This window comes from Bison bison, unplaced genomic scaffold (genome assembly GCF_000754665.1).
Source record: "Bison bison bison isolate TAMUID 2011002044 unplaced genomic scaffold, Bison_UMD1.0 scf7180017864485, whole genome shotgun sequence".
NCBI lineage: Eukaryota > Metazoa > Chordata > Mammalia > Artiodactyla > Bovidae > Bison > Bison bison.
In genome coordinates this window covers 6,310,283-6,335,721 of record NW_011495045.1, presented here as the reverse complement: position 1 = coordinate 6,335,721, position 25,439 = coordinate 6,310,283, and the positions used below count along the sequence as shown (strand labels likewise).

Genomic DNA, 25,439 nt, shown 5'->3' with positions numbered 1-25,439 from the left:
GGGGGGGGGGGGGGGGGGGTCTCCACAGGCAGTCTTTCCAGGGTTTAGAGGAGGGCATCTGGCATGGCCTCGTGAGGGTGCTGAGGGCAGGCTTCTCAAAGGAGGGGCCCACTGAGGCTGATACTGGTCAGATGAGGGCAGTCTTGCTAGAGGAAACTGGAGCAAAGGGACAGAAGTCAGACAGGCTCTGACAGAAGAGGATAAATGACAAGTCGTTGGGTTCAGCTGTACCTTGGGTACGTGCAAGAGCAGGTGAGTTGGAAAGATAGTCTAGAAAGATGCAAGTGGCCAAATAAATCTTCAGGAGCAAGAGCAAGTGGGTGGGGAAGGTGTGGGCTGCAGTTCTTCTCGCTCAGTAAATCTCAACTGAGCTTTGCATATTGGAATCACCAGGAGCTTTTAAAAATACCCAAACCTAGGTCCCTAGACAATTATGTATAAATCAGCATGGAGGTACTGAAGCATCATCTTTTTAAAGCTTCCAAACTGACTTTCGTTTGCAGCCAAAATTGAGAACTGCTCTATAATTTAGCCCCTGAAACCACACCAACCCAAAGTGCGCTGGAAACGTAACTTAAGAGAACTGCAGTGAAACTGAAAGCATACCTGACCCTACCCCTCCCTGTATTTTCTCAATTAACTTATTTATTAACTTCTTATTGTGGTAAAATGCATATATCATAAAATTGATCATCCTTACCATTTTCAAGTGTACAGTTCAGTGGCATTAAGTACACTCCCATTATTGTGCAACCATCTTCATCACCATCCATCTCCAGAAATTTTCATTATCTTCAAATGACACTCTACATCCATTAAACACCAATTCCTTGCTACAGTGAAGCTGAGCTGGACCTTCAGAGAGGTTCATTGTTTGTTAGGGGTGAAGGAGTGGCCTTTGATTTTGATCAGTCACTGGATACAAAGAGCTGCAGGAAGGGGCTATGACTGAGGGCGGAGACAGCTCCCTTCAGCCCAGGCAATTCTAAACAAGGCAGACAGTTGAAGGCTGCTGGCTACCAGCACTTCTGGCATTTGGAGAAATAAGGCCTTTATTCCTGCAAGGAGATGTGGGTGACATGCTGCACCATTCACCACATCCCAAAGAGGTCTCCTCCTGCTTGCTTTGGCCTCCTGGTTCTTGGATGCCATGGGCACTTTACCATAATTGAGAAAGGAAGCAGCCTATACTTTCCAGGCCCATCCCATCCCTTCCCTTCTTCACCTTCCACTTTGCCTTCCCTGTTCCTTCTTTTCCTCAATTACAACCTGGTAACATTCCTGTTGCCCTTCTGTTGAAGACTACAGTTTAAGTCTTGGACCAGAGTTCCTGCCACTTCAAGCCTCTCGCTCCCTAAGACAATGAGCAGGAATGGAAGTAGAAAGCGGTTGCCCAAATCCTGGAGAATGGGTGGATGGGGTGAAGGTATAGCAGAGGGATACTGGGATAAAATACTTAGGCACAGAGAACCCCAGGCCAGGAGCATGGATTCAGGTACTGAGGGGCAGATACCAAACCAAATAAGCAGGTACCTGATGAGAAAGTTAGGACCGAAAAGGATGATAGTTAAATTGTACTTGGCATTAGGGACATAAGCATTGACCTTAGTTTTTGCATGTTGAAGAAATGGCAAAATGAGAAGACAAAAATACAAAGTTAGTATTTATGTCTAATTATTATGATGTGCAATAATCCAGTATATAATAAAATGTGTTAACACTTAAATGTGTTAAAATTAAAGTCTATCTCAAGTTGCATTTGATTAGAACAGCAAACGCTTATATACAAATGAAGGGCTTCATAAACTGTAAGATAACACGAAGATACCTGTAACCTGGAGATCTGCTCACATCCTCAAACATCAGAGGGTATGCCCTGCCGTGCGTCCTCTTTTGGGCCGAAGGAAACTGCACCTTTGGGTCCTTCCTGTGGCCCCCTTGGCTCTCACAGAGGCACAACCCATGTACTGAGTCCCTAATTCTAAACTCCGGGACTTGTTTCTCATAAAAAATTTTTCTTAATAATCTTACCTGTGCATCGTAACTATATTTTGTGACTTTTCTCCTAAAAATAGTTTTTAGATAATTTGTATAATTGGATTTACGCACATTTCAATTCTGAGTCCTTAGGTAATCCGCTCCACTTCAGCTTTAACTGAAATGCACTACCTTAGGGTCTCCCCAAGGTCATCTGAAGTTAGACTCCGTCTGGAAGCTCAGTAGTTCTTTTTTATTTTTTTTGCTGAGAAGGCATGATTTATTTGAAAATTGTTTAATATAAACCAAATGGAGGAACAAAAGGTATTCTTCCTTTCCCTTTCAAGTCCTGTGGTACCAAAACACAATTTCTCCCCACCCTCACCCCACCCATCCCATCCCCACTCTCACCCAAAACTAAATTACCCCTATCAGAGAGATTAGGAAAATGTACTAGTGATTTAAAAACATTTCACCTGCACAGTATTTTCATTTGGGCCCTATTTAATTTCTGAGTGTCATTTCCATTTCTGGTTCTGACACTATCTGTACTCTCTATATCCTCAGAGTAAGGGAGCATAACACTTCTCTGGGGAAATTTACTCAAAATAAACCTCCAAATGCAAATTCTCTGAAAAAAATAACAGGATTATGCACTCAAAGAAAAAAAAGTTTTGATATTTCCTTTAGGCTAGCGTCTCTTTTCTCTTAGGATAGTCATATGGGAATTGAACGACTTCTTTGGTTGGATTACAGTCTTTATCCTCATCACCACGATTATCGCTATTAAGTTTTTAGCGTACATTTTTATGATTCAATCTTGGAAATGGTTCTTAAGAGTTTTCATGATCATTTCCTTAATTGTTTCCTTTTTTCGGGCTTTTACGAGGACATTAGCTTTGTCCTTTCTTTTAACTGCCTGCAAATCAGGACTTAAATTTTATTATCACGTAGCTGAGCGGAAAATCCCTCTCCCTGGACTCTTAGTGAGGCCACATAAGAAGCCTCTGAGGATGTGCTGTCTCATCATAGAGCTAAGTCGCAGCCCAGGATCTGAGCCGGTTCTCCTCTTTGCCCACAAATTAGTGTAACAGCTCATAAAGACTTGAGCAAAAATCACCCTGCCTTTCCACTCTTTTGCCTCACTGTTTCCTTAGTGTGGCCCAAACTACAAACCAAACCTCATCTCCTCTTGTCTATCAGTTCTTCACCCTTGGCCAGCTGTTCTGGTGGTTCCTTAGTTCTTACCATCAATCTCTAGCAGTTCCTGGGACGCTCTGAGCTAGCACGGACCACTACAAATACATTTCTCATAGGGATCAATGGCATTTCCCAAGAAACAGGAAACTCCTTCACGGAGAACCGAAAGGTAAAACACTGCTGTGAGTTTTCATGTATCCCAATCCATTTTTCTTAGATCATTCCTTCTTCCTTTCCTTTCATCAAGCAGAAGTTATTACATAGAGCTAAATGATGTCATCATCAGAAGAAACTTCCCTGATGGCTCAGATGGTAAAGCGTCTGCCTACAAGGCAGGAGACCTGGGTTCGATTCCCTGGGTCGGGAAGATCCTCTGGAGAAGGAAATGGCAACCCACCCCAGTACTCTTGCCTGGAAAATCCCGTGGACGGAAGAGCACGGTAGGCTATAGTTCATGGGGTCGCAAACAGTTGGACGCGACTGAGCGACTTCACATCACATCAGAAGAAACAATTCCCAATTACCTAACTTCTAACTTACTCTGTGATTGGGTTACAGTTTCATCTGAAAGCAAAGGAAGATTCTTTGTTCTTTTAAAGTTCTTTTTATCCAGATAATTCTTGCCTAAAACGATGGGAGTTGGCAGAATGGAAATAAGCATAACACAAGATTGCAAATCAGCTAAAATCCAACATGATAAAAATAAGTTAAATACCTGAGATGCTTTAAAAAAGAATGAAAATAAGCAAGAAATAATCTCTCTTCTATCAGAGGCAGCAAAGCTGGCTCCCAATTCAAAGAGCAGAACTGGTCTTGTTATTAAGACTTAAAGAGTGCAACGCTTTTGTTACTTAGCTCTGAAAGCACATGATGTGGACCATAAAAATTTTTTTTCGATGTTATGGTTTGCTTTTCAGATTGTAACTGTCATACAGAAATAATGCAAGGCTAAGCAAAGTCAAACCTAGGGTTCTGCAGGGTCAGTTCCAAAAACAGGAGACATGTGGTGTTTTTATTCTGCCATTTAAGGGAGAGGTTCACAGGGTAGCCAAGGGCAGTACTTACTGTCTCTAGACATTATAAAGAGCTAAGGCACAGGGCTAAAAGTTGAGAGTGAGAGATTAGCACTGATAACTAAGGAAAACGGCCATCTAATAGTCAACAGGAAGTTAGAAAATAGAGAATAGAACCAAAGCCATTCAACTCATTCTGCCATATCGGGTCTTCCCTGGCTGTGATTGCTTTTATCTGGGCGGCCAGTGCTGCACTGGCTCTTTGGCTTCAGCTTCTTAAAGGTGCCACTCAGCACCTGGTAGTTCTTCTGCAGTCAATTGGTGCTGCTGCATCATCACCACCTTTATCATTGTCATAATCATCATCAAATCAGCAATTCTTTTTCCAGGATGCAAAGCAAATCCTAATTTGCCAGATCCCATGAGACCTAAACTTTCAGTTGGATTTGATAATATCTTGTTTCCTTAGAAGTTTGTCGAGATGGTTTTCTGGAGTTGATACTTTACAGGCTTTCCTGCAGTCTATTTTATATATCATCCACAGAATGTCTGCTACTGAAATCTGGGTACAAATACACCGTGTCCTACAAGCATAAGGAGAGTGTGGAGAGAAGCCATGATATTTACTTGCCACAATCAGTTTGCGCTCATGCAGTGGGAGGTAAGGAAGATGCTTAGGGCAGCAATCCGCAATCTCTTTGGTACAAAGGACCAATTTTGTGGAAGACAGTTTTCCACAGACTGCAGGGTGGGTGTAGACGGGGGAAATGGTTTCAGTTTTGCCCACCGCTCAACTCCTGCGGTGTGGCCCAGTTCCTAACAGACAGTGAACTGGTACCAGTTCATGGCTCGGGGGTTGGGGACCCCTGGGTTGCTGCTGCTGCTGCTAAGTCACTTCAGTCGTGTCCGACTCTGTGTGACCCCATAGGCAGTAGCCCACGAGGCTACCCCATCCCTGGGATTCTCCAGACAAGAACACTGGAGTGGGTTGCCATTTCCTTCTCCAATGCAGGAAAGTGAAAAGTGAAAGGGAAGTTGCTCTGTCGTGTCCGACTCTTAGCGACCCCATGGACTGCAGCCTACCAGGCTCCTCCATCCATGGGATTTTCCAGGCAAGAGTACTGGAGTGGGTTGCCATTGCCTTCTCCAGACCCGTGGGTTAGGGGATAGGAAAACTGAAATATAGAAAAGTTCCCTCTGCAACATGCAGCCTTTTCCAGGGGGGTAAAAGAAAGATAACTTGGCTCTAGTGGGCACTGTTTCCATATCTTATTACACCATTAAAAAGGACATAGAGTCCCAAAAGAACTTTTAGATCTCATTAGTTTTCTATTCAGTCCTGCCCATCAGTGGCATTAAAAGAGAGCTACACAGGGAACTTCCTGAACCTGATAAGGGTCAACTACAAAAAATCCACAACTAATACCATACATGATGGTGAAAGACCAGATGTGTTCACTCTAAGATTAGGAAATAGACAAGGGTATCCATTCTTACCACTCCTGTTCAATACTGTACTGAAGACAGGACAATTAGGCAAGAGAGAGAAACAGAAGGGATCTAAGCTGAAAAGAAAAAAGACATGCTCTTGTATACAGAAAATCCTAAGGAAGTTACTAAAAAAAAATACTAGAACTAACAAACATATAAGGTTATGGGATACAAGATCAATATACAAATGTCAATATATTTCTATACACTGGCAGTGAACAATGTGAAACTAAGAAAATTTCATTTACAGTAACATAAAAAAAGAATAAAATAGGAAAAATTTAATAAAATAAGTAAAAGATTTGTACACTGAAAACTTTTAAAACATCACTGGAAGAAATTAAAGAAGATCTAAATAAATGGAATCGACACCCTAGGTTCAAGGCTTTCAAGACTCAATATTGTTAAAGTGGTGGTACTCCTTAAATTGATCTACATATTTGATATAATACATATCAAAATTTCAGCTGGACTTTTTGCAGACATTTCCTCACACTCCTCCCATTTCAAAACTTATTACGAAGTTATAGCAATCAAGACAGTGTGATAGTGGCATAAGGACAGGCATTTAGATCGACGGAACAAAACTGAGAATGCAAAAATAAAACCCTCATGTGTATGGTCAACTGATTTTCTACAAAGGAGCTAACCAAGACAATTAAAAGGAACAACTAGATATCTACATACAGAAGAAGAATTAAGTTGGATTCTGACCTTGCATTATATAAAATCATTACCTCAGAATGAATCAGAGACCTAAATACAAAAGTTAAAATTACAAAATTCTTAGAAGAAAATATAGGAATAAATCTTTGTGACCATAGATTGTGCAATAGTTTCTTAAATATGACACCCAAAAGCACAAACAACAACAGAAGATAAATTGGACATCATCAAAATTAAAAATTTTGTGCTTCACTTCAACAAAGTAAAAAGAGAACACACAGAATGGAACAAAATATTTGTAAATCACTTATCTGTTAAGGGACTTGTATCAGAATACATAAAGAATTCTTAAAATTTAACAATAAAAATAAATAACCCAATTAAAAATAGGCAAAGGACTTTCTTCAGAGAAGATATACAGTGACCAACAAATGCATGAAAAGATGCTCAACGATGTTTGTCGTTAAGGAAATGCAAATCAAAATCATAATGAGAAATCACTGCAGACTCACTAAGATGGCTATAATCAAAAATTTGGACAATCACAAGTGTCAGCAAGGATGTGGAAAAATTAGAACCCTTATTCTCTATGAGTGGAAATGTAAAATGATGCAGTCTTCTGAAAGACCGTCTCAGTTCCAAAAAAAATTAAACATAAGACTTACTATATAATCTGGCAATTCTAGTTGAAATACACATTCACACAAAAACCTGTACACTAATATTCATAATAGCTAAAAAGTGGAAATAACCTAAATGTCCTGATGAATGAATAAGCAAAATGTAGCATATCCATAAACGGAATATTATTTGGCTGTAAAAAGAATGAGTATGAATGAAACTTGAAAGCATTATTCTGAGTGAAAGAAGCCAGACACTGAAGGCCACTTCTTGTATGATTCCATTTATATAAAACGTCCACAGTAGGCAAATCCATAGGGATAGGAATTTGATTAGTAGTTGTTTGGAGAAGGGACACTGGGAAGTGACTATTAATGGGTATGGGGTCTCTCTGGGCTGATAAAAATGTTCTGGAATTTTGGCTGACAATCTCTCTGGGCTGATAAAAATGTTCTGAAATTTTGGCTGACAATTGTACAACTTTGTGAATATACTAAAAACACTGAACTGTATGCTCTGAAAGGGTAAATTTTTTGTTATGTGCATTACATCTCAATAAACCTATTATAAAAAAGAAAGAAAAAAGAGAGAGAGAGAAAGGATGAACGGAGGTAAGGAAGGGAGGGAAGGAGGGAAGAAGAAAAATAAAGAGAGCTCTATAGATAGTAATCTGTGATGCTTAGGTCACCATCATCCTTGACAGCTTGAATGCTATCAGGTATTTAGATTTATTAGATTGTCTTTAGTTGTGCTTTTTCTTTCTTTCATTCTTTCTTTTTTAATATTGAGGTTTCAGTCCAAGTCATCCAGCCAAACAGATTCTCAAACATGTGTTTCCAACATATCAGAGTCCCTGGCCAAATGATCTGGATTCAGCTAAGAAATCATGACCCAATTCATTTTAGCTACAGATTAACAAGCACAGGGGCCTCAAGAAAATAGGTTCCCTTTAGTGCCAGGTTAATTATAATGTTGACTGCAGCCATGAAGTTAAAAGATGCTTGCTCCTTGGAAGAAAAGTTATGACCAACCTAGATAGCATATTGAAAAGCAGAGACATTACTTTGCCAACAAAGTTCCATCTAGTCAAAGCTATGGTTTTTCCAGTGGTCATGTATGGATGTGAGAGTGGACTATAAAGAAAGCTGAGCACCGAAGAATTGATGCTTTTGAACTGTGGTGTTGGAGAAGACTCTTGAGAGTCCCTTGGACTGCAAGGAGATTCAACCAGTCCCTCCTAAAAGGAAATCAGTCCTGAATATTCCTTGGAAGGACTGATGCTGAAGCTGAAACTCCAATACTCTGACCACCTGACGTGAAGATTGACTCATCTGAAAAGACCCTGATTCTGGGAAAGATTGAAGGTGGGAGAAGATGGGGAAGACAGAGGATGAGATGATTGGCTGGCATCACCAACTCAAGGGACACGAGTTTGAGTAAACTCCGGGAGTTGGTGATGGACAGGGAAGCCTGGCATGCGTAGTCCATGAGGTCACAGAGTCAGACACGACTGAGTGACTGAACTGAACTGAATAATAATAATCAGTGTAAAAGAATGAATAACAAATGAAATGAAACACACAGACATTCAAACATATCTTGAGGAATACCCCATTATATCACCATATTAAGAGTTCAGTTCAGTTCAGTCACTCAGTCGTGTCTGACCGTTTGTGACCCCATGGACTGCAGCACGCCAGGCCTCTCTGTCCATCGCCAACTCCCGGAGTTTACCCAAACTCGTGTCCATTGAGTTGGTGATGCCATCCAATCATCTCATCCTCTGTCGTCCCCTTCTCCTCCTGCCTTCAATCTTTCCCAGCATCAGGGTCTTTTCAAATGAGTCAGCTCTTTGCATCAGGTGGCCAAAGTATTGGAGTTTCAGCTTCAGAATCAGTCCTTCCAATGAACACTCAGGACTGATTTCCTTTAGGATGGACTGGTTGGATCTCCTTGCAGTCCAAGGGACTCTCAAGAGTTTTAGGAATATAAAAAAGGAGGTGTCCCTGTAGAGTGATTTTGGGTTATGCAGCACCCTTTTGAATTGCTCAGACTGCTTAATAGCATTGACTTTAGCAAGTGTCACAACATCCTTTTGGGTGGCAAGCATTGCGCTAATAGTGCTGTACAACTGCAGGTCAGACACCAAGGGACACAAGGTTATCACACATCTAGAAGACAGTTATGCATGAAGTTCAGATGGCCCACCTAACAACGCTTCATCCACACCTGACCCAAGTGGCATCTTCTTGGACGGATCATCTCTCTAACTGATGACGGTTCTGAGTTCCTGTTACTCTGGATTTTCCGAGTGTATCTGCCATTTCCTAAACAGATGGTCAGTATCACACTGTATCACTGTTTTTGATGGTAATAGAAATCACATAGCTAACACTTCCTGAAGAAACTGGATTAGATATTGAAAATTGGACCCTGGCTTTTTTAAAATTTGATTTCCTGTTTCATTTCCAGAAAGTCACAGGAATATTGACAGTCTATCAAGGGTATTTTGAAATAGATTAAAATCTACATTTGTTACCTGACATATACTCTGAACATTTTAGAAGGACCTATGGGACAAGACATGCTTCTTTTTGATAGCAAAAACAGAGGTGGCCAAGAGTACAGCATAGCTTATACATTTTGGGGCTCAGTTTCCTGTGTAAAATAAAAGTTAGGACGAACTCACCTCTTAGGTCCCATGCAGCTGTTTGATTTGGTCATTGTGATGGTGATTTTCTCTGGTCAGCTCAAAACCTGGGCAGGAATACCTGTGTAGGGATAGCATTCAGCTTATTTACCAGCATATTCCCCATGCTTAGCACACTGCCTGGCACACAGTACGTGCTTAAAAATATCCTTTGAGTAAACACACATCTGCAGTATTTTGTTTTATAAAATTTTCTCTGACTGCAAAGCACTACAGTTGAAGGTGAATTAAACGTAACAACCTCTCCCAGGAAGATATCTGTTGTGTTGCTAATGTGTTGTTTTTTTTCCTCCAGATTTCTTTCATTCTTAATTACTCTGACTGACCATTCACCAAAGGGTATTAAGCTTTGAAGATTTCCAAACCCCTCTGGTGAGGGAATGTCTATAAGTGTTCATATGTTTCTCACTAAATTTTAAAAGGTTATTCGTATCTGCAGTATTTTTTGGCATTTTAACAAATAATAACATATTCATATTACATCAACACTTACTTCATTGTTTTTCCTTTAAAAATTCTTTTTTAAAAATGTCAACATCTTCCCTGGCTTTATTTTGTTCATTAGTTACCAGTGCTGACTCTTTTTTCTGGCCAGTCTTCCTCCAGAAAACTTAGAGGAAGGAGATGACCTATTTGTCTTTGATTTTTGCTTCCAAAGATGCTCCACCAAAGAACAGAAACTCCTTATAGAATGCATACGCTTCAGGGGCATCTGGCTCTGTCTTTAACTTGACAAAAATAAAATAATAAAGTTACGTTTTTCCTTCACACATTTAAAAGCCAGAAATAGATTCAGACGTACAGTTTTCAATCCATGTGCCAACCTAGCAAGCCGAGCGAAGCAGACGGCAGTGAGCAGGGCCACCTCCAGCCACCCTCGCCCACGCTCTGCCCCCCTCCCAGGGCCCAGCCTCCCGCAGCCCAGCCCCGAGCCCACCAGCTGCTCCCGTGGCAGCTGCACACTCGCCTCTGGGGCTGTTCCTGAGAGTCCTTAAAACCAGAGCATCATGGCATGACTGTGGACCAGCTCCTCTGACACCAATGCATTTCTGAAGATTATTTACTCTTCAGGCTCTTCACACTTAACCATCAAGAATGGACTAGGGATGCCCCGGACAGCTGACTGTCTGCGTGATGTCTCGTGCTCAGTCAGTCTCCTCTGAGAACAGAAGTCAAGGACATGTTCTAGGTTCCCAGAGAGACGGACCCGATGTGTGCCTGGGGACATCTATTACTGTGTTTTCACCCTTCAAGGAAGCCCAGGCTTCTGAGAATTTAGAGCCCAGCAGTGTAACATGGTTTTAACTAACAACATACATGATTCACATTTTTTCCTTCGAAAATATAAAATCAGTTCTATTAAGTCTGTTATCACACGAGTTACTGAGTGATAACTCTGGCCTGAGCTGGGCAGATCAGTCTTCCTCACTTGAGTTTGAAATCAAGACAAAATGTTCCTCTCAGTCTGTCCTGGTTTCTCCAACAGAAAAGATGCACCAAGGAACTGTGGATCAACAGTAATGGGGCTGTGCACCCTGAGTCAATAAAAATACCTGCAAAAAAAGAGGAAAGAGAAATCTATAGAGAGAAGAGCAGAGAGGAGAAAGACAGCATGCTCCCCAGCTTCCTCCCGGCTCCCTGGTTTTTGGTTCTAGTCCCTCAGGAGGCAGGGCTGCCTCCACCCTTGGCACACTTCTCTTAAATGCAATGTTAAATCTGTTGTTTAGTCACAAAGTCATGTCTGACTCTTGGCGACCCCATGGCCTGGAGACCGCAAGGCTCCACAATGTTAATAGTTGTTCCTAAAATATTGACTCCACAATTTTCTGACAACAAAGCACAGTTATAGTCCTTTTTATCAAATTCAATTATTCAAACTCTCCACAATTTTACAATACAGACATAATCCTACAATATATCTAAATAGAAAAAGGTATGTTTTTGGTTAAGAATGATACAGAGCATCACTTGCAGCTGTGCTAACCTACCAAATCGCACCGCCTCAAATAAAAAACCACTTAATTCACCAAATATTTATTGGGCAGCTGCTAGCGACTCCATACCAGGTCAAAGGTTGGAGGCTTGAAAACCATTCAGACACAGGGCCTGCCTCGTAGGAGCTCTGGATCTGCTGCTGCTGCTGCCAAGTCGCTTCAGTCGTGTCTGACTCTGTGCGACCCCATAGATGGTGGCCCACCAGGCTCCCCCGTCCCTTATAATTTTAAGTGAACTGCTGCCACTAAGTCACTTCAGTCGAGTAAGTTAAATAAGTGCACCACATCTCCCTGAGGCTCACTGGAGAAAGGATTCACTCCCGTTTAACACTGTTTTCAGTGAGCACCTCAGTGTTAAGCAATGATAATCCTAGTTTGCAGATTTCATTTGATTCATATTTCAAGAAGTTAGGCATGAGCATCAGCTACAAAAATTTCAACGTTTAGGGTTTGACCAAAATTCTTTCAAAGATGTTGGATGAGTGTTATAGAGTTCTCGGTGAGGAATAAACAGCATCTTCCAAGATGTTTAGTATCCAACCAGATGAAACAGATCACACACAATTTAACTTCCCTCCTCTGATTGTATAGAATGATACATATCAACTTTGATATGAAGTTGAACTTTTTAACCAGGCTATGTTGACAGTAAAGCAAAGTCCTATTTGTCAAAATTCATCTAGACACTGTCAAAGTCCAGTTATAATATGTTATTTTCAAAGATTAAAGTATAGAAATCTTTATATTAATATTTTTACCACTTTTATGTACTTTTATATTGATTATGCATTGAGGATTATATGTTACACTTTTAAGTTAATTTGGTGTTTGGAATAGAACTTATAAAAGTAACATCTAACTATAAATTAACACATACTTAATACATAATATTTGCATAATACAGTGAATATTTTCTGACCTAACCCACAAAGCCATTTTATTGCTAGAGTCAAATCTTTATTTTTATAATAATTTTTTTTAGACCTTTACTTGCTCTCTCAGCAGAAGGTTTAACATAGACTCTCCTCAAATTGTCTGAGACCTCAGGACTTAGTCCAAAGGAAGACAAGGGTGAATTGTGTTTCCAATTCTAGGTCTAGAGGGAAAACTCTGAATTTTTTCACTCGTACATAGTCCATTCTGCAATAATGCCTTTGCTGGTTTTGGCCCCTGCCTAGCTACAGTGAGGCCTTGACCTAGGGATCTGTAGTTACAGTTCTGTTCAAGTCCTTCACATACTCCTCAATAGGTAACCATCTTCCCCTAATGGACAGAATTGGGCCAGGGTGGCTGGGTCCCAAGGACTACATCAAATTAACAGTCTTTGGCACAGTGAAGGAAACCACCACAAAACAAAAAGGCAGCCTATTGAACGGGACAAGATAATTTCAAACACTATATCCAGTAAGGGGTTAACATCTTAAATAATTCATATAACTCAACATTAAAAAACAAACACCAGAGTGGGCAAAGGATCTGAGTTGACATTTTTCCGAAGAAGACATACAGATGGCCAACAGTCACCTGAAAAGATGCTCAATATCACTAATGATCAGGGAAATGCAAATCAAAACCAAAATGAGATACTACCTCACACCTGTCAGAATGGCTATCGTTAAAAAGAACACAAATAACAAGTGCTGATGAGGATGAGGAGAAAAGGGAAACCCCGTGGGCTGTTGGTGGGCTTGTAAGTTGGTGCAGCCACTATGGAACACAGTGAGGAGGTTCCTCAAAAAAATAAAAAATAAAACTACCATACAATCCAGAAACTCCAATCCTGGGTATTTACCCAAAAAAAAAAAAAAAACTAGAACAAAAAAAATACTAAAAAAACAAAGAAAACAAAAATACTAATTCTATAAGAAATACACACATTAACGTTCATAGCAGCATTATTTAAAACAGTCAAGATATGAAAGCAACCTAAGTATCCATTGACAACTGAATGGATAAAGATGTGGTATGTTTACAAGGGAATACTACTTAGCCATAAAAAATGAAATCATCTGTGACAACATGGAGGAATCTAGATGGTACCACACTAAGTGACATAAGTCAGAGAAAAGCAAGTACTGTATGATCTCACTTTTATATGTAATCTGAAAAACAAACTGAAAACGGACTCATAGGTACAGAGAATAAACTAGATGGTTGCCAGAAGGGAGGGGAGGTGGGCAACATAGGTGAGGGGGATTAAGCGGTAAAAGCCTCTAGCTATAAAATAAACAAGTCACAGAGATGTAATATGCAGCATAAGGAATACGGTCAATAATACGGCAATAACTTCACATGGAAACAGATGGTTACTAGACTTAACAAGGGGATCATTTTGTAATGTATGCCAATGTCAAACCACTATGCAGTACACTATGTAATATTGTATGTTAAGTGTATTTCAATTAACAAAGACTATTCAATTCTGCTTTAGAAAATAAGAGAAATGAACGCACAGGGAGAAAAGTAAAATGAAGAATTAAGGGAAACAGCTTATGAGACAGGCAAGTTTTATAAAATATGTAAGATAAGTCAGTAACTTGAGATGTTAGATGTACATAAAGTAAGTATAACGCTTAAATAATGAACTATAATGAACATACCTGGAAACAGATGGAAAGAGCAAGAAATACTTAATAGTCACAATATGCTAAATATGTATGAGGCCATGAATCATCAAACACCCATGGCACACTTAAGATACAGGGGGCACATGAGGAGTTCACTATTTACGAGGTTTTAATTCAGCCGACTATTGGCTCCTCACATCCTCTGCACAATGGATACAAGATTAAATCCATAACTGCTCATCAGGCTAATTACAGTGCAGCTGTCAGCCAGAAGCACTTGCTCCCAAACCTGTAGAGCAAGTGTGTGTTTTGACTCCAGGCACCTTCTATGAATTGGGTCACTTTGTTCAAATCTCAACTCTGGTCCATACCCTTCTCAAGGAAGATATGGACAGGACTGAGTATTCAGATAGTGTCATCTTATGAGACCCCTACATCATACCTAAAATGTGCTAACCTACCCCATCTCTCTCACCTTGCTTCTTGCTGTGTTTTCAATTGATTTAATAAGCCATGTGATGCAAGCATCTCGTTTTGGTCTGTAAGCCCTTCTGCTTTGTGAGCTCTTGGACAGCCTGCCTGCTGTTATACTTACAGGCTTCCGTTGTAGCAAGGTAATTTCCCACACAACAATAATATTTACAAGTTTTTAGCCTGGATAATAAATGGCATCATCTTATAGACCTTTATAGCCACTTGCTCATTTATCCTACATCATATTTGTGACATACTCCCATGGAAGTTGTAGATCTATTTATTTTCACAGCTATATCCACTGTATGAATGTATCATAACATGCTCATAAATTCTTATTGATATAATGTAGGTTGTTTCCAGTTTTTAAATACAGCACCCAGTGATGCTGTGATTATTCCTGGGCACATGGAAGAGAGTCACTCTGAGAATACACCTGGGAGTGCAAATTCTGGGTCAAAGAATTTGCACACCTTTAACTTGATTAAGTATTGCCAAACTTCTCTCCAAGATGATTGTATCAAGTTATACCCTTACCAGAAGAATATGAGTTCCTATGCTCTTAATCCTAGCCAACACTTGGTGTTGTCAGACTTACACACTTTGCTGATCTAATGAATCAACGGACGAACTCTGGTTACAAGTAATAATTCTGGCAATTTAAAAGCCTTGTGGCATTTCCTCATGAGAAAAAAAAATCTGGACACATTTTGTGTCATATTTTTGGACTTTCCTATCCTTTGTTTAAGGCCAAGTAAAGTTTCCTCTTTATTTTTCTAACTCTGTGAATACCAAAGGAAAAACAACTCTGCAACAGAATTTGTCATTTTTTTTTTCCCCATAGGGATTAGGGTTTGAAAGAATACCATGTTGGCTGTTTTATATCACAAAAATAACCCTCTGATTATAAAGAAGCACAAGAAAAAGAATTTAGCAGCACCCATGCAAATCAGTCTAAGTACAAATCAAAACTAAGTACATGACATAATGATGGTGGGTCAGTAGCTGGACAACTATTACTCATAGGCTGAGAATGCACTTATTTAAAAAATTCTAGAAAGTTGCTCCTTGCCCCAGAATATATACCCAAGAGGCTTGTTCCATACCTTAAATCTATTAGAAATTAATTGTACTGGGGTCGAATTTTTTTCATATTTAAGGAACTCCCAAAAAAATCTCCAAAAATACAGTTAGTACTTATATATTATCATCACCTTATTTGTCACATTTTTTTCAAAACCACAAAGGAAATGGGATATAGGACCTACAAGCACTATTGGGTACAAGACAGAAGCCATCCTCAATTTACTCCTCTCCCTAATCCAGCCATTTGGACAGGCGAGTCTGTGTTCTTCATTTCTTGCTTAAACCTTTTGGATGACTTCACAAGAGCCCCAGCAGTGTTCTCAAAGTGTGGTCGAGAGGTCCCTTTTGACTTCAGATGCCCTAAACTAACTGTTTAAAAAATGCAGATTCCTGAGTCCCAGGCCTTACACTCAGAGTGTAAAGCCCTAGAATCTGTGTTTTCAACAAATTACCCAGTTTGATTAAAAAGAAAACTCTTTTACAATTGAGATGGATAGCTCACATTAAGTACTGAAATCATAAATATTTAATGATTTAATAGATAATTACAAAGTGAACAGCCACATAACCACAGCCTAAAACAACAAAGACAGCCTCGCCCGAACTTCAGAAGTACAATACTCCCTTTCCAATCGCCTCCCTCTTCCCTAACTGGAACTACTCTTCCAAAGGTTAGCACTCCTACTTTGATTCTTGTACTCAGTGACGCTGAGGACTACAGCAACAGGATAAAGTGCACACTGCTTAGAGTATCATGTGAAGACGCTGCATAATTTGTTCTCTGCAACCTCATCTTCTGCCTCTGTCCTCTTCGCATTTCATTCTGAAGCCACTTGGAATCAGGTTTCATTGCACAGTTATTGCCCTAATTCATTGCTCTTGTTTCCTGCTGTTTCTCTGCCTCAGTACTTGCTGGGGAGTGCCTGTACTTCCTGAGTCTTTCTATTAAATCCATCCTTCAAGACCTTACACTTTTGTGTAAGCCTCTCCTGACTTTCACCCCTGTGCCTCATCCGAGGCAGAACCTCACTCCTTCCACTGTGTGACTGAGAACATCTTACAATGTAGAACAACTGTTCTTTTACATGTCTAGTCCCCTTCTTAGACCAGGAATTAGGACAGAGGTTTATTTGCATATTTTTAAAACTCTCTTTGGTATATAGTACAGGCTTCAGTAGATGATCAATTGTTGCTCAAACAATCTCCAAGTATGCACATCTTTGGAAAAGTGGCACACTGCACAATTAATGCCTCCAGGTATATTTGGATTAGATTATATTCTTCCTTTGCTATTCTTGTTGCTCAATTGCTCAGTTGTGTCTGACTCTTTGCAACCCCATGAACTGCAGCACGCCAGGCTTCCCTGTCTTTCACTATCTCCTGGAGTTTGCTCAAACTCATGTTCATTGAGTTGATGATGCCATCCAAATATCTCAACCCCTGTCACCCTCTTCTCCTCCCACCCTGTGTTTCCCAGAATCAGGGTCTTTTTCAATGAGTTGGCTCTTCATGTCAAGTGGCCAAAGTATTGGAGCTTCAGCTTCAGCATCAGTCCTTCCAATGAATATTCAGGGTTGATTTCCTTTAGGACTGATTGGTTTGATCTCCTTGCTGTCCAAGGGATGCTCAAACCCCCATCTTCTGCATCCCCTGCATTGCAGGCAGATTCTATAGCCACTGAGCCATCCACTCGTCAGGAAACAAACCAAGCTCAGACCTCAGGAGAACCCCGGGAGCCTGAGATGGGGGTGGAGGGTGGTGGTGGTGAAAGCAAGCAAAGGAAGCGGAATGAAATGCAGAGTGCGGCAAGTGGGGGAGCCAGAATGATGTCTAGACCTCAGGGTGGGGTAGGCCATGCAGAGAAAGGAGTGGTCATGCTGCTCCAGGCAGCAGCGGGGAACCAGCCTCACCGGGGTCTTCCTTTCTTCCTCGGACAAGACACCTAGCTGTCAGGCTGCCGTACGGCGTGGAAAGCCCAGACAGCTCTGACTTCTTTACAACATCTTGTCCTGCCTCTAATCGCCCCCCCTCCACTGTTCATCTGCTTCTGCGTGTCCATTCTCGTGTGAAAAATGCCACCTTATAAGTAACCTATTTCTTGACCTTAGCATACAGGGAAGGTGGAGCATTCCGTCCTTCAAAACTCCTGCCCATCCACAGTATGTGCGAGGAGGAGTGGAGGGCGACCACAAGGGACAGAGGGGCCTTGTGCAGCTGCCCTGGCGTGCAGAGGGTCTGGATCGTACGCATCTGGGCAGCCTGCACAGGGACCTTCTCAGCAATGTAGACAGTCCTTACGCAAATGATCCACGACTGTTAGGCAAACTGAGAGGCTGGAAGGACGGGCGTGAGAATGACTCAAAGTGCATATAATCCAGAAAAGATACTGTCAGACAAAATGCAGATCTGTTATATCAGAAAGTAGTCTGAAAGGGAGCCAACACTGCCAGTTTGATCCCTGGGACGGGGGTAGGAATGGCTTTGAGCATAGAGAGGGTCAAGGTCAGTGTGGAGGCAGCACTCTTGGGAGATGGTTGCTTGTGAAATGAAGGAAGAGTGGAGTCCTGAGAACAGCAGACTTCGGGAGACTGGGCTCCTCTTTCCTCCCCTAAAGGACCACGCAGTCTGCAGAAGGGTCCCAGCAGTACTGCACCAGTACTGTGGCTGGAGGGCCCAGTTCACTGCAGCAAAACAGGGGCAGCGAGACACGGGGACACCAGAGGCTGCCCAGAAGCCAATTTTGTCCGTTTGGCTGTGGAAGCCCAGTGGAAGAATTACCAAAGTCCCGAAGCTGCATACGTTCCTGGAGTAGGGGCACTTTCAAGAAGGTACAAGTTTATACCTGCCTTAAGGATTAATCAGAAAAAGAAAAGAGGTATGACTATAACATCAGATTAAAGCTGCTCCTAATGTTATAAATATATAAATGGTATACACACACACACACACACACACACACACACACACGGCTTCCCTCGTAGCTCAGTTAGTAAAGAATCTGCCTGCAATGCAGGAGACTGGGTTGGATTTGATTCCTGGGTTGGGAAGATCCCCTGGAGAAGAAAATGGCAACCCACTCCAGTATTCTTGCCTGGAGAATCCCACAGACAGAGGAGCCTGGAAGGCTACAGTCCATGGGGTCACAAGAGTTGAGCACAACTTAGCGACTAAACCACCATACCCACACACACACACACACACACACACACACACACATATATACACCAGACTGGGCTTCCCCAGTGGCTCAGAATATATATCATACATTCACATCTCACACATGGTAGGCTCTCAATATACAGTTCAGTATAGACAACTAATATCATACGAAGTGCTCCATACATACATGTTCACTGCATAAGTTCCTGATTTTTGTGCTCTTTTCAAATAGATAAACTAAGAATTTTGTTTTCATTTTTATTTCATTGTAAACTGCTTCTGAAGCAAGATCTTTTTACACAAATAATATTGCAATGTTCCCTCTGATTCTTAACGTTAATGCATGTTTATTGTTGAAGGTTTTGATTAAAAGAAAGATAAAAAATGATTTATAATACCATCATCTAGAGATAACTGCTGCTAAGATTTGGTAAATTTCCTTTCATATTTAGCTAGAGTGATTATAGTTCATTCAGTTTTGTCCTATTTTGACTACTACTATTGTATCATGATCATTTCCCAAGGTTATTAAATATTAATTAAATGTATTCCATCACATTGATGTACTATAATTTAATCAAATCATCATCTCAAGTCTTGGTTTTTCAATTTGTAAATAAAGTTGTGATAAATATCTTCTTAAATGTTTATAAACTTGGATAATACCCTAGAAATGAATCTGTTGGATCTACTTGTATGAATACTTTGAAACGCTTGGCTCAATTTGCCAAGTTACTCTTCTAATGTTTGTTTACCTTTTGACCAGCAATTTACACAAGAACTCCTAAACTTACCAATACTGGAAGTATTTGGAAAATTTTATTTAAGAAATATATTTATGGTCAGAAAAAACTCACACTCTGTCATTATTGGAGACTGTTGTTACAGTACAAATTGAAAAAAAAAAAGGCAGCGCTAGCTTCTATTATTAAGAAGTCAAGGTCTTTACCATTCTTGACTCCCATATATTATTGCCAATCCTGGGCAGGCAGATGAGTCATGATGTATAAATCCCAGTAAGACAACAATAAAATTCAAACTGTAACTTGGCAATTGTATGTGAACATGATTTGCTTTTATGTCAATAGTTCTAAGTCTCTTATTGTACAATACATGCGTTGTCCTTTCCAAGCGTCTGCTCCTAGAAGGCAGTGTTGAGTAATTTGCTGTGACAATTAGCCCAACTTATTAACATTAACACACTCGATTTCCTCATATCTGAACCACAGTGTAGTGAAAGCACTTGGCGCAGAGGGTGCTTTCTGAACCCATTCTGCTTTTCTTTCCTTTTCCTGATATGCACTTCTACGTGACACGCACTTGTGTCTGATACATTCACCACCTCTTCTAATCCAACTTAAAGGGAACGAACGCATAGGCTCTCTGCAAGTCAAGAGAGCCGGACACCGGCTCTTTCTCTGCCCCTTCTTCCTGCAGATCTACCCCCTATACTCCATCCATCCCTGCCATCCGTCCCAGGTCGAGAGCATACCAATATGGTGAGCTCAGAGGAATTTATGTTGGGGTGGTCCCTTTTCTGTCTCTTCTTTTTTCTCCTTCAGGAGAGTTATGGATTTGGGTACTTTTCCCTTGGCTTTTCCACTTCTTCAAAGAGTTACGTCCCCTTTAGTTAACTTCTCACAAGTGCACTTATCTCCTTTTTGTCTCATCTCCTCCCACTTTCTTTCAACGCTTGCCCGTTTACTTCAAGAAAGTTCTCCTTCTTTACATGCTCTTTTCCTATTCCTTTACTCCGCGTCTTGGTTAATGAGCCATACACCTTTGTTAAGGGAACAAACAAAATCTTCCATCCACTCTCATGAAGGATGCTTTAAAAGGGGGACTTGAACTGGTGGGTCGTTTACCTGCACAGCGTAGGCCTGACGAGACAAGTGCAGAGACAAGGTGGGAGAGTGAGCACAGACTTGCTGTCAATCTCCGCAAACCAGGTGGAGAAGAGCAAAAGCCAAACACGGGATTGTGAGGAACAAGAACAAGAATGAAGTGTGCAAATGGAAGATGGTCTGGATTAATTTCAGAGGCTGAGCAGAGTATTTTTTTTTCCTACTCTCCACTTTGCCTTGTGTAGCTAGCTGAGAGTTATTAACGGCCAGTGCTTTAGTCCATCCAGGCTGCTACGACAAAAAGTACCATAGACAGGATGGCTTAAAAAACAAACATTTATTTCTCACAGTCTGGAATCTGGGAAATACAGGATCAAGACACTGGCAGATGATTCTGTGTGTGGTGACGGGCCACTTCCTTGTTCATATATGGTTGTCTTCTCACTATGCCCTCACATAATGGCAGGGTCAAGAGAGCGCTCAGCAGTCTTGTTTATAAGAACACTAATCCCATTCATGAGGGCCTCACCCTTGTGACCTAATCATCTCCCCGTGGCTCACCTTCTAATAGCATCACTCTGGAGGATGGCATTTCCATATATGAATATAGTAAGGACACAAACATTCAGTCTCTAACAGCCGGGAATGAGCGGACAGTAGGTAGTGTGACGAGGCCTGAAACAGGGTCATGGAACAGTTAACTATACAGGGGCTACACAATGAAGGCCAGAAAAAAGGGAAAGAAGTGTTAGTCGCTCAGTTGTGTCCATCTCTTTACGACCCCATGGACTGTAGTCTGCCAGGCTCCTCTGTCCATGGAACTCTCCAAGCAAGAATACTGGAGTGGGGAGCCATTTCCTTCTCCAGGGGAATCTTCCCAACCCAGGGATTGAACCCAAGTCTCCCGCATTGCAGCCAGATTCTTTACCAGCTAGGCCATCGGGAAGCCCGAAAATGTGGAAAAGGTGGGAAGAAAAGAGAGGATGCTACCAGAGAGGATGGAGGAGGAAGAAAAAGAGGGCACTAATCTCTACAAAATGTCCATAAATTCTCCTGTCTTAAAGACAAACTTTTAGCTTTTATTAACATTTAATGCTTTTTCCCTCTCATATTCCAAAATTCTTTATTTGTAAAATGTGAGGACTACTGTCCCCGAATACACGTTTTTTTTTTTTTTTATATTGGAGCATAGTTAATAAAACCAGAATTACTCAATTAAGTGTTTGCTTGTATCTACTGCCTAATATATTAGTATTTTTCTGCTCTTTATATCAGCAATGTATAACATAAATGTTCTTATCTGTATAAGTCAATTGGATTAGATGACTTCTAAGATCCTACTTGGCTCCCCACTAAGTCTGTAATTGGATGTTTTCATTTGCATTCTATAAGGACTTAGAGCCTATCCTGGGAATCTACAATTTTCTTTTCCAACAGGAATTGCAATATGAGTTCAAAATAACCAACTTATTGGAAACTAAACTAGTTGTATGTTGAATTTCTGAAAATTATTTGAAAATATTTTGAAAGTACAAAGGTAGTTGAACTAGGTGAACTTCACAGTCCTTTACATCTTAAAATTCTATATTGGCCTGTATTGAAGATTTGTTTATTTTTAAGAAGACCAAGTGTCTTTAAAGTCATGACTCTTGAAATAATCAGTTATATATTAGCATACCTTTAAAAAACTTGTTTATAATCTTCATATATTTTAAAACATTCAAACCTCTACACACTAAAAACACCAATTTAATCAACATATACATCCAAAACTTTAAATTTCACATTGCAAAATAAGGGAAATTTAAATTATATTTCGGATAATATGAATATTACACAGGACTCAGTTAACTGTAGGGCCACCACCACATAGAGTAGAAAATCAGTTAGGTATGGAATGGTTCTGGGCTTCCCTGGGGGCTGAGAGGTAAAGAATCTGCCTGTAGTGCAGGAGTTGAGGGTTTGACCTCTGGGTCAGGAAGATCCCCTGGAGAAGGAAATGACAACCCATTCCAGTATTCCCGCCTGGGAAATTCCATGGACAGAGGAGCCTGGTGGGCTACAGTCCATGTGGTTGCAAAAGAGTCGGACATGACTGAGCAACTAAACAACAATGGAATTGTTCTAAGGCAACCACAGAAGAAAAAGAGGATAAAATTATACAATATCTCAGATCTTATCGGTCATAAGCCATGTTATTCCTTCTCTCCTCTAGGAACATCTAAAATCATTTGTTCTGTTGTTTTGAATCACTGAAGCATTTTAAAGGAATCTTTCTAAAAGTAATCGAGTAATGCTCTTCCAGGGAAGTTTTCATTATAATGTCAGAACCACTACCAACTTTCTACATCAGTTTGTATTCAAAACTTTATTTTAGTTTCACAATGCAGAAATATTTTTTTGTCCAAAAATTCCTTATTTTTGCAAATGCACTAATCATTCTAATAATCACTTTTTAAGATCCTATTAAACATACATTTACTGAATTCAACAGATGTGTAAAACATACTTACAGAATGGAATATAGAATAATACGAAACCAGAATACAATGGAATATAGAATAATCCAAAACCAGAATTGTTACCTTACAGGATGGAATGCTTTTCCTTAACAAACTACCAGGGCCTGGGCATGGCAGGAGACCGTGTTTTGTGAGGGAGACGTCAAGGTGGCACTAGCAGTGAAAATGGTAAGGAGGTGAATTTATTTAGAATCAATGCTTCTTTACCGGAGTTGTCTCAGATACAGGTGAATGTCTCAACTCTCTTTTTGAACAGCCATATTAACTACAGTGTTGTCATACAGACATACAGAATTGGATGCTAAAAGCTTAAAATATTTTCTTTTCTTCATTTTCCTTCCTCCCACCATTTCCCTCAGCATCATGGGTGTTTAAAGCAATGCAAAGTGGGCCAAAAATGCCATTCTTAATGTGGGAAGAACATACTATCTAAATGTGCTCAGAAAACAAACAAGGAGAGACTTCCATGTTTAACTGTAGAAATAACCAGTTGAAAGGCAGAAGAAAATGTATCTGCCCTGACACATTTCCTTTTCAGCACTGTATTCTATGCTGGCCAGAGATACAAATTTGGGAAGAGGATTTCATGTCATTTCTTCCAACTCTGGAAACAATTCTACTGGGAGGCTCAATAGTTCAGGTAAGACAACTCATTTCATGACTGATGAATCACTGATTGTACACCTTTACGTAAGTAATTTTTCTCTAGCTGTTCAGAACCAGTAATGTGTGCAAAACATCAAGATTCCAGAGAGGAACTGGAAGAAAATAATCATGCAGATTTCATTTGTTCATTTGAAAACTGAACAAATTTAACCTATATCTTTACCTGTATCTTTCCAAGAAGTTGTTTTTATTACAACCCATGTTAACTTTCTCTTTAAAACAGGGTCCAAAACTGCAAATCTGAGACAATGAGGCTAAGACACACTTCCAGTAGTGATTCTTCAATTGAAGAAAAATTCAAGGAAGCATGCTTATTCATATGATACAGTAACACAACTATTCCTGACAGAACCTTCCACTAACACAGGAGATTTAATTATATATATTACATTGTGACATTACTCTTTCCTATAACATGCTTTTGCAAAAAGAAAAAGGTTCAGTACTTTAATAAGGTCTTTTTCTTTCAATGTTATCAGCCCATCCATTGCTGCAACATAAAGATGTGGTATGAAGAATTTCCCATCTCAAAGAATGCCTTGTATAGCCATCAGCAAAGTAGGCACACTCTGGGAGGCCAGCCAGGATGTGGGAATGGCCTCCTATAAAACCGAGTTTGTATATGAACATTAAGACGTAATTTTACCTGTATTTGCAGTCGTTTTATATTTACTAAACGCTCTCTAGCCTTCAAGAACACAATCCTAAAATTCAAGGAATTCTTCCCTTGTCCCATTTTTGCAAAGAAAGGAAAAATAGATTCTAAAACAAATTTCCGAATTTTCTGGCAATAGTTTAAGTACATTTTTGGAGGTGTTTTAATACTTTTCTTTGGTTAGAAAAAGTTCACGCAAACCAAATTTAAAAATTCTACAGCGTGCCCTGGGAGCTCAATTTTTAACACATCCCAGGGCTGTTCTAGCGCCGTCGGATTTTTACACCATGGAAATAGAAAATATTAACCAGTGAAATAACAGGCAGGTTTTCAGAAGAGTTGACAAGGTTGGAATGAAGCTACCCAGCAAGCCAGACAGTTGTCAAAGCCGCACTTCGGAATCGTGGGTTCCCATTCCTTCCCACCTTCCTATGCCAGAGGGGTGGTGGGGAGGGGGCAAGATGGGCGAAGCAGAGATTCACAAGGACTGCCAGTTTCTCTTCCAGCCCCGCGCACCTGCCAGCCCTCCCCCCTCGCCCCCGGCTTCGCGGCCGCAGCCAACTTCCCGCAGGACCCGGGGGCCGGCCGACCCGGGGGTGGGGGTGGGGGCGGCACCTGGCTCCCGGCCTCGGGCCGGCGGGGGCGGGGCGAGCCAGGCGCCCAGATCGGTGGGCCAAGCGTGCTATTTTTTTTAAAGTCAGCCTCCCGGGGGATGTTGGATTTGGCGGGGTGTGCTCTTTGAAATACTATATTGGGAACCTCACACATTAAACAATTTTTTTTTTTAATTGCAT

General features: G+C 40.6%; 1 protein-coding gene across 1 annotated transcript in view; it reads right to left on the bottom strand.

Annotated features, from left to right (window-relative positions):
- The window catches only part of TMEM194B (transmembrane protein 194B), a 130,631-nt gene that overhangs the window by 104,476 nt on the left and 716 nt on the right, over nt 1-25,439 (bottom strand). The window contains exon 2 of the mRNA XM_010862886.1: nt 9,658-9,739. The gene's annotated coding sequence lies outside the window, so the exon portion shown is untranslated. The remainder of the gene's footprint in view (nt 1-9,657; nt 9,740-25,439) is intronic.